Below are 10,178 nucleotides of genomic sequence, written 5' to 3' on the forward strand. Positions count from 1 at the left end.
CTTAACACCCATGCAACTTTTCAAATGGAGGGAGAAAAATGCTCTTAACATCCAATTCATGTATTGTACAAACCAGGACTACGAAGAGGAGGAGAGTTTGTTATAACATCAGTTACAGGAAGCAGAACCCATCACAGGGACTCAGCAATACAGGACTGTCATCCCATGTAGTGAGACAGAAATAAAAACAAGGATTTTGTCATTCAGCAAAGACAGTGAAGTCCATGAAGTGTGGTAGAAGGCGGCACAAGATTGACAATGGATGGCATAACTGGTTATGTGACCTGTGAATATGATTGGCGCTGGTGGTGGCTAGTCAGCTACTGTAATCTCCAAAGATTGTGAAAACGAAGATGTTGAAGTGACTTTTTTGCACCTTCTGGTCCCACGCCATCCTTTGTGTATCCAAGAAAATCAGACATTTTAAAAGTTAACAAAAATTAGATATTAACTCAGGTGGAACCGAACACCATGACAGGCCATGCATACTCTGACACAGAAGGAAAAGGCCATTGCTAGTAAGCGCTAATGGACAAGATTACGTTTCACCCACTAGAAGGGACACATTGGTGATAAAAGGCCAGTTTAAAAACGTATTAATTGATTGACTAGTTCATATTTTATAGAACAAGGTTGTAACTACTGTACTATTCTTCTTAAACACTTCATAAATGACATGTTTAGTGATATAGTAGAAAAAAAATTGTTACATTTATAAATAGGTAATAAAAATATTGGTTCTTTTAATCTTGTTTTTAACATATACTGTATAAACTTGAGTATAAGCTGAGAATTTCAGCCCATTTCTTAGGCTGAAATTGCCCCTCTCGGCTTATACTCGAGTCATTGCCAGGGGTCAGCAGGGTGGGAACAGCAGCTGTCTAACCATACTCACCTGCTCCTGGCGCAGTCCCTGCACGTTCCTGGTTCTCCGGGCGCCATGCAGGGACCGCGCCAGGAGCAGGTGAGTATAACGGGGCATTGCGTGATATTCACCTGTCCGCATTCCACCGCCGGGCTCCGTCTTCCGCGTCCTCTGCAGTGACGCTCAGGTCAGAGGGCGCGATGACGCAATTAGTGTGCGCACCATCCTCTGCCTGAACTTCAATGCAGAAGACGGAGCGGCGGCCAGCGGTGGAACGGGGAGAGGTGACTATAGCAAGTGCCGGGGGCCTGAGCGACAAGCGACGAAAGGTGAGTATGTGACTTTTTTTTAATCGCAACAACAGCATATGGGCAAATGTCTCTATGGAGCATCTTATGGGACCATAACCAGCATTTGTGGAGCATTATATGGCACAAATGTGTTTATGGAGCATCTTTTGGGGCCATAGTCAGCATATGTGTATCATTAAATGGGGCAAATGTCTGAATGGAGCATCTTATTGGGCCATAATCAGCATTTGTGCAGCATTATATGGGGCAAATGTCTGTATGGAGCATCTAATGGGGTCATAATCTGCATTTGTGCAGCATTATATGGGGCAAATATCTCTATGTAGCATCTTATGGGGCCATAATCAGCATTTGTGCAGCATTATATGGGGCAAATCTCTGTATGGAGCATCTAATGGGATCATAATCAGCATTTGTGCAGCATTATATGGGGCAAATGTCTGTATGGAGCATCTTATGGGGCCATAATCCGCATTTGTGCAGCATTGTATGGGGCAAATGTCTGTATGGAGCATCTTATGGGGCCATAATCAGCATTTATGCAGCATTATATGGGGCAAATGTCTGTATGGAGCATCTTATGGGGCCAAAATCAGCATTTGTGCAGCATTATATGGGGCAAATATGTCTATGGAGCATCTTTTGGGGCCATAATCAGCATTTGTGCAGCATTATATGGGGCAAATGTCTGTATGAAGCATCTAATGGGGTCATAATCAGCATTTGTGCAGCATTATATGGGGCAAATATCTCTATGTAGCATCTTATGGGGCCATAATCAGCATTTGTGCAGCATTATATGGGGCAAATCTCTGTATGGAGCATCTAATGGGATCATAATCAGCATTTGTGCAGCATTATATGGGGCAAATGTCTGTATGGAGCATCTTATGGGGCCATAATCAGCATTTGTGCAGCATTATATGGGGCAAATGTCTGTATGGAGCATCTTATGGGGCCATAATCAGCATTTGTGCAGCATTATATGGGGCAAATGTCTGTATGGAGCATCTTATGGGGCCATAATCCGCATTTGTGCAGCATTGTATGGGGCAAATGTCTGTATGGAGCATCTTATGGGGCCATAATCAGCATTTGTGCAGCATTATATGGGGCAAATATCTCTATGGAGCATCTTATGGGGCCATAATCTGCATTTTAGCAGCATTGTATGGGGCAAATGTCTGTATGGAGCATCTTATGGGGTCATAATCACAATTTGTGCAGCATTGTATGGGGCATATTTTAATATGGAGCATCTTATGGGGCCCATCATGAACTCTATGGAGCATTATATGGGGCTCCTGATTCAATATGGATATTCAAAAACACTTAACCTACTGATGTCTCAATTAATTTTACTTGTATTGATATCTATTTTTATTTTTGACAGTTACCGGTAGCTGCTGCATTTTCCACCCTAGGCTTATACTCGAGTCATTAAGTTTTCCCAGTTTTTTGTGGCAAAATTAGGGGTCTCGGCTTATACTCGGGTCGGCTTATACTTGAGTATATTCAGTTATTAGGATGAGAATGTATTTAGAAAATCACATTTGAGGATATGATCACCTTTTTTCTTTTGGTTTGTTCAATGCATTCAGGTAGAAAAGCTGAGCAAGTTGTTATGATGATTAAGATGTATTTATTCTGGCACTTCGGTATTTGTTTTTTTGTGTTTCTTTATTGTTGCATATAAATATTGAATTCAATAGGTTGTAATTTGAAAAGAAAAAAGGAAGAAACTCACACAAACATAAAATCAGATGATTTAAGGCTTAAAAATATAAAATTTGACAGGTCCCAAGTACAAATATAAACAAGAACAGAAGTAACACACATGCATTTTTTCACAATTTTAAAACATACGTTTTTTTCACAATTGCATCAAAATATTGAATTAGATTTCTCCAAAACAAAATATAAACGAACATAGTCTTGTGACATATCAAATGAAAGCCGGTTCGATTCTGAGAAAAATGATGCCTCTCCCACCTCTTTATCTTAATTCTAGCCTGAGATATGATAAAAAATGTAAAGACATACCATGCCAACATTTGCGCTTTTTCAAAACTTTAGAAGTCTGTAAAAAATGAACTGATGAAGAAAAAAATTCAAAAGTTGTAATTAACTAAAGTTGTACTTCATAATAAAAAAAATCTAAAGACGTCAGGTAAAAAAAATATTCATATTTGGATCACTTGATATGGAATGACCCTTGAACACATGGCAGAGCTCAGAAGAAAAGGAGCACCGTTTGACTTTTTGAATGCAAAATTGGCTTGAATTGAGAGCTGATGCCATTTTGGAAACTAGACCCCTCAAGAAACTTGTGATTGTAAGATGTGTGGTAAGTGGTGATGAACGAGTGTACTCGTTGCTCAGGTTTTCCCGAGCACACTCTGGTGACCTCCGAGTATTTATGACTGCTCAGAGATTTAGTTTTCATCGCGGCAGCTGAATGATTTACAGCTACTAGCCAGGCTGAGTACATGTGGGGATTGCCTGGTTGATAGGGAATCAAGCAGGCTAGTAGCTGTAAATCATTCAGAAAACTAAGTCTCCGAGCAGTCATAAATACTCGGAGGTCACCCGAGCGTGCTCAGAAAACACGAGCAACGAGTACACTCGCTCATCACTAGGTATAAGCACTTTGAACCCCCAGGTGCTTCACTGAAGTTTATAACGTTGAGCTGTGAAAATGAAAAGTCATATTTTTCCTGCAAAAAATGTTGTTTTAGTCCCAAATTTAGCAATTTCACAAGGGTAAGAGGAGGAAATGCACCATGCAATTTGTTGTGCAATTTCTCCTGAATATACCAATACCCCACATGCGGGGGGAAATCCACTACTTGGGCACACAACAGTGCTCAAAAAGGAAAGAGAGCTATTTGAATTTTAGAGCGCAAAATTTCTGGAATTGAGAGCGGACGCCATGTCGTGCTTGCAGATCCCCTGATGTGCCTAAACAGTGGAAAACCCTCACAAGTGACCCCATTTTGGAAACTATACCGCTCAAGGAATTTACCTAGATGTGTGGTGAGCACCTTGAACCCCCAGGTGTGTCACAGAAGTTTAAAGCGTAGAGCCATGAAAATAAAAATTCACATTTTTCCCACAAAAATGTTCTTTTAGCCCCAATTTTTTTTCACAAAGGTACCAGGATAAAATGGATGCCAAAAATATATTGTGCACTCTCTCCTGAGTTTGACGGTACACCATATGTGGGGGAAATCTACTTTTGGGTACACGGCAGGGCACAGAAAGTAAGGAATGACGTTTTGGAACACAGACATTGATGTGACCCCTTTTGGAAACTGGACCCCTCAAGTATTTTATCTAGGTGTATGGTGAGCACTTTGCACCCACTGGTGCTTCACAGAATTTTACAATGTTGATCTGTGAAAATTAAAAATATATATTTTTTCCCACAAAAATGTTGTTATTGCCTCTAATTTTCGCAAGGGTCGAAGGAAAAAATAGATCCAAAAATTTGTTGTGGAGTTTCTTTTAAGTACCCCAATGCTCCATATGTGGTCGAAAACTACTTTTGAGGCACAGTGCAAAGCTCAAAACGGAAGGAGTGCCATATTGGAGTTCAGATTTTCCTGAACTGTTCTCATGGTGCCATGTCACATTGGCAGAGTGTCTAAAGTGCCTGAACAACAGTAACCCCCATAAGTGGCCTCATTTTCCAAACTACACCCCAAATGAACTCATCTAGGGGTGCAATGATCATGTTGACACCACATGTGCCTCAAAGAATTTTATAACATTGGGAGGTGAAGAATAATTACGCTTTTACCACTAAAATGTTGCTTTAACCACAAGCGTTTAATTTTTTTCAAGGGCTAATAGGAAAAAAAATAACCCCCCAGTTTGTTGTGAAAGTTCTCCTCGGTGCACCAATACCCTACATGTAATTGGAAATTACTTTTCAAGCACAGTGCAAATCTCAGAAGGGAAGGAGTGTCATTTTGTAGTGAAGATTTCACTGTTATGGTTTGCGGGTGCCATGGCACACTGGGAGCGCCCCTGAGGTGCAAGAATGGCAGAATCCCCCATAAATGACCTCATTTAGCAAGCTACACCTCTCAATAAATTTATCTAGAGGTTCAGTGATCATGTTAACACCACATGTGCTTTACAGAAATGTGTCACAGAATTTTTTACCATTGGGCAGTAAAGAAAAAATAATCACATTTTTACCATAAATAATTTCACACGGAGAAATGGGTAAAAATGGAACCAAAATGTGTCACACAATTTCTGCTGAATGTAGAAATGCCTCATATGTGGCTGTACCGTACTGCTTGGCCCCTGGTGAGACAGAAGGACAGAGTGCTATTTGCCTCCTGGAGCCCAGATTTGCTTAGAATGGTTTGCAAACTCCATATACAGAGCACCCTAGTGCTAGCATAACAGAATACTGCCATCTAGTGACATCATTTTGGAAATTAAACCCCTTTGGGAATTTATCTACAGGTGCAGTGATGATTTGGCTCCATGGATGTTTTCCAGCAGTGGATGGTGCTGAGTGAGAATTGCAAATCTGCAATTGTAGTGCCCATGCATTGTAGTGCCCAGTACATTGTAGTGCCCAGCTCGTACTTCTGGAGACATGCACCAGTAAATTAGCCGGGCTCTCATCACTACAGAAATGCCAAGCATGTGGATGCTAAATGTGGTTTAGGCACACTGGAGCTCAGAAGTGAAAGGGGCATTTTGATTTGGGAGTTGAGAATTTGCTAAATTTCTTTTGACGGGGGAGGAGCTTTAGTGCTTTTTCAGATCCTTTTTGCTACCAGTAACATGGAAACCTCCTATATTTTTGTTACCAGATGACGGACCTGATTGGGGACTTGCTTTTTTTGTGGATTGAGTTGAGGCTCTTATTGAGAACATCTTACATAACATTTGGAATCACGTTTAACCTGCGCTCGATGCCAAGCACTTACATTGGGGTTTTCATCTAAATCTGTAAATATAAATCTCTAAATAATGTACTTTAGATAACACGCACAATGGGTCCATTCACCATAATGAGGCAGCAGAGTTACTTTGGACGCCGACTGGCCTCTGTTCAGTGGGGGTCCTTTTAAGAAGTGCATGAAACTGTGTCAGACCCCACTTTTATGCACACCTAAAGAGACAGACACTGCCAGATCATAGCCTAGACAACATCCAAAGTGACTCCATCTGCCTCATAATAGGGAATCTTCCATTGGGGTTCTGCCTAAATCACATATTTCAGAGATTTACTTGTAAAACCTGGTGTAAGTGCTCAGTGTAGAGCGCAAGATAAATGTGCGCCGAGCCTTACTGCAGTCTTTGAGAGGCAGAATGAACAAATCAACAGCAGGTCACGAATTGTTTTTGTTTATTTTTTACGCTGTTCCTCATGCGTTATAATTATAAGTGATTAGACAATTTTATTTAGGTCTGTGCGATTACAGCGATTCCGTATTTATATCGTTTTTTATGCTTGGCTGCTATCACACACTAAAAGACGCTTTTTTAAAAAAAAAACAAGATTTTGCCATAGCCTTGTGACCTGGACGTCATCATGATGACCTCAAGTCACCATTGCAACGATCGGGCCATCGCGATAATATCACAGGGTGCGCTGATTGGAGGTTTGAGGGAGCACCGCTCCTGGCAGTGAGGACCTGGTGTCAGTTATCATGTTAGCCAAACACCCGGTGGTTATCGTGTGAGCACATTAGCTGCCATGACGTATCTATAATTCACTGGTCGGGAAGTTCTTCCCTTACATGAAGTATAGATACATCAAATGTCATGAAGTGGTTAATGAATATTTTTAAAAAGGGATCTATTTACAAAGCAATAATAAGTGATCAGCCAAAATGGTCTATTTTAACAACACTGCTATGTGCCTAGCACAGTATCATCGTATTGTAAGTATTATGTGTGTGTCTGTGTGTGTGTGTTGGTGTTTGAGGCACAAACGTACAGGCAATTCCATCTATGTTAGAAAAAAGTTGCAGAAGAAATGAGAGGCTAGCACACGACTTATAGTTGATTTGATGGTGCTAGTGAATGGAACCAATGATCCCATAGAGAGGTAAAGTCTATAATCACAGCACTCATACAAGTGAGAAAGTTTGCTTAAAGTGAATAATATATTTGTAGGTGATGGGCGACATGCAATTTTGACGTTTCGGCTACAATATGGCCTTGATCACAATGTCGCTGTAAAATTGAAAAATTATAGATGTAACATACAGTATATATAATACATAATACATGTTTACATATTTACACAAGAGTCGAGAAAACATGTCAGGCTGACATAAGTCATTTCATGGTTAATAAGTATAGGTACACACCTACGGCGGGTATAAAGACATCTAAATCAGAGGCTAGGCAAAAGGTCATCAAGACTACTAGATGGAAGAGCTATCATACTGAGATGGAACCTGGAAGAGATGTTGGAGAATAAACACGGAAAACTGGAGTAAAAGATCAGAACATACCCTTTTGAAGATGCATCAACAAGTCGTACTTGTACACTCCTCAGGGAAAATAATGTATTGGAAAGTATGTCCTGTTGGCAATGACAAGAGGCAATGAGCATCTCCATATAGATAGTTTTGTTGATAGGAGATATTGGATATTGTAACGAGGCAGGTGTCATAAATATAGGAAATACTGTTATAGGTTACCAATACTGGGGTGTGTGCTGGAATGGGTATGCGTGTCTAAGGGTCAAATAAAGTGGACAAAGTAAAAAAAAATGACAAAACAATGGGGCATCCATGTTTATCACTCTGGATGAATCTATGTCAATCACATTGGGTGAGGTATGCACTGGGGCTGCAGAAATGTAAAAGCGCTGTTTTTACTGCAAGGAAAGAGTTTATAAAGATAGACGTTATTAAGAAATGTACAGGCAAGTGCTTATGATGGAAATAGGGTAATATATATTTACTACACTGAATGGAGTATACACTAGGGCTGCAATGATGCCAGAGATGTGTTTAAGTGCTGTAGTTGCTGCAAGAGGAGAGATTTATATAGATAAGGGCTTAGACAATGGGCTTAAAAAAATGCGTGAACAGGTAATTATCTGAGTGTGGGCTTACATCCGGTGGAGGTATCGTCACGCTCAGCGGTGTCTGGAGGTAAGTGGCTGCACAAGCCGACGTTGGTGGTTGAGTGGGAGAGCTGGCACATCCGTGCCTATGCTGGGAGGAGCTGCATTGGCCGGTTCCTGCAGCTAAGTGAAGCGCTGGCCGTCAGGTGACCGGAAGTGACGGACAACGCCGGCGCATGCACAGTTAGGGAGAAAGTTTTACCTGACGATGTGTGTCCTCATAGTGAAGTGTTTGTGTTGCCATAGGAACGCGGGTCTAATATAACATGCGGATGAAGATGGAACAATGAGGACCTTAGTGTAAGGAATGGTCAGATCATTGTTGTGTGTGATAGAGGGGATAATGGAATTTTCACATAATAAATTAATACATAAATACAAAGCATTATATGTGAATACATAGGTAGGTGAGCGGATAAATAATGGGGATGTTGTACAGTAAATCAGTACATACCGAGCAGAAAATTAAATAAATAAATAGATCAATGAATAAATAAATAAAATAAATCAAAAGTGATAAATCCTATTGTAACATAAAAAATAAATGAATAAATGGATGAATAAACAGAATGCAAGGGTAAATCAAAGTAGGAGCCCAAACTGTAAAAAAAGAAGACTATCTGACCAAATAAGTCTACAGATGGGAAGAGCCCAACCCCCGACGACAGCGCTTGACATTTCGCCAACTATCAAGAGGTAATTACCCATCAGGGGGCTCCTTGCCTGTAGAGGGTTCTTCCCCAAGCTTCGGCAGCGAAACTGGTGGGGCTCAGACTACAAGACCGCTTTTTTTAGGACCAAACGTACGCCAACAAGGAGATCAAGGAAGAAAAGATGCGGGCACCGCCAGATGATTCTACGATCACAGTTAGGAGTCCAAACGTAGTAGTGAATATATCTGACTATTCTCTTTCTCCTACTGAATGAAATATCTTAAATATGGGCCTATCTTTTAGCCCTACACTGAGATGGGATTCTTTTCAACTAGAAAAAGACCTCCTTCTCTTCTATCGGAGTATTAGACTTAAAGTCCATTTTGAGGATAAATCTTATTCCAATATCAACACACTAGGCACAGTACCTGACCGTGATGGGGGCCCCAAGATCACAGTTGACACCCTGGGTTTGAGAAATCCCAGTAATTTTATGCCACCCAAGACCAACCATGCGGTTGAAACTTTTATCGATCTACTTGACAGAGATATCAGACAAACTATCCATGACCAATGCCTTGGCTTCCTCCTCATCTGCCACAACTTGAATCCCTCGGAGGAACAGGCTCTCGAATCCCTTAAGGATAACAGAAACATTATAATAAAACCAGCGGACAAGGGGGGAGCCATCGTAGTCATGAATAGGAGTTACTATGTAGCTGAGGTTAGGAGACAACTCTCCGACACAACCACATATAAAAAGGTCCACACTGATCCCACCAACTCCATACGCAATAAAATCAACACGGTCCTGGATAAACACCTTGAACGCAGAACCATTGACAACAAAACAAAGACATTGTTAGTTGTCGAGTTCCCGCCTCTGTACAGGGGGAATCTCGAACCATCTCTGCTGCAGTCTCCCATTCTTCTCCAGCCGCAGTGGAGTCTGCTCAGCGGAGACGTCGTTCCCAGCGTCTTGCTCAGTCTCACTCTGTGCATAGGATTACTGCTGCTTTGCCTGCTTCTGCCATTGAAGCCAGTGCTGGGCATAGTAACATAGTAACATAGTTAGTAAGGCCGAAAAAAGACATTTGTCCATCCAGTTCAGCCTATATTCCATCATAATAAATACCCAGATCTACGTCCTTCTACAGAACCTAATAATTGTATGATACAGTATTGTTCTGCTCCAGGAAGACATCCAGGCCTCTCTTGAACCCCTCGACTGAGTT

Source organism: Ranitomeya imitator, chromosome 4 (genome assembly GCF_032444005.1).
Source record: "Ranitomeya imitator isolate aRanImi1 chromosome 4, aRanImi1.pri, whole genome shotgun sequence".
NCBI classification, from domain to species: Eukaryota; Metazoa; Chordata; class Amphibia; order Anura; family Dendrobatidae; genus Ranitomeya; species Ranitomeya imitator.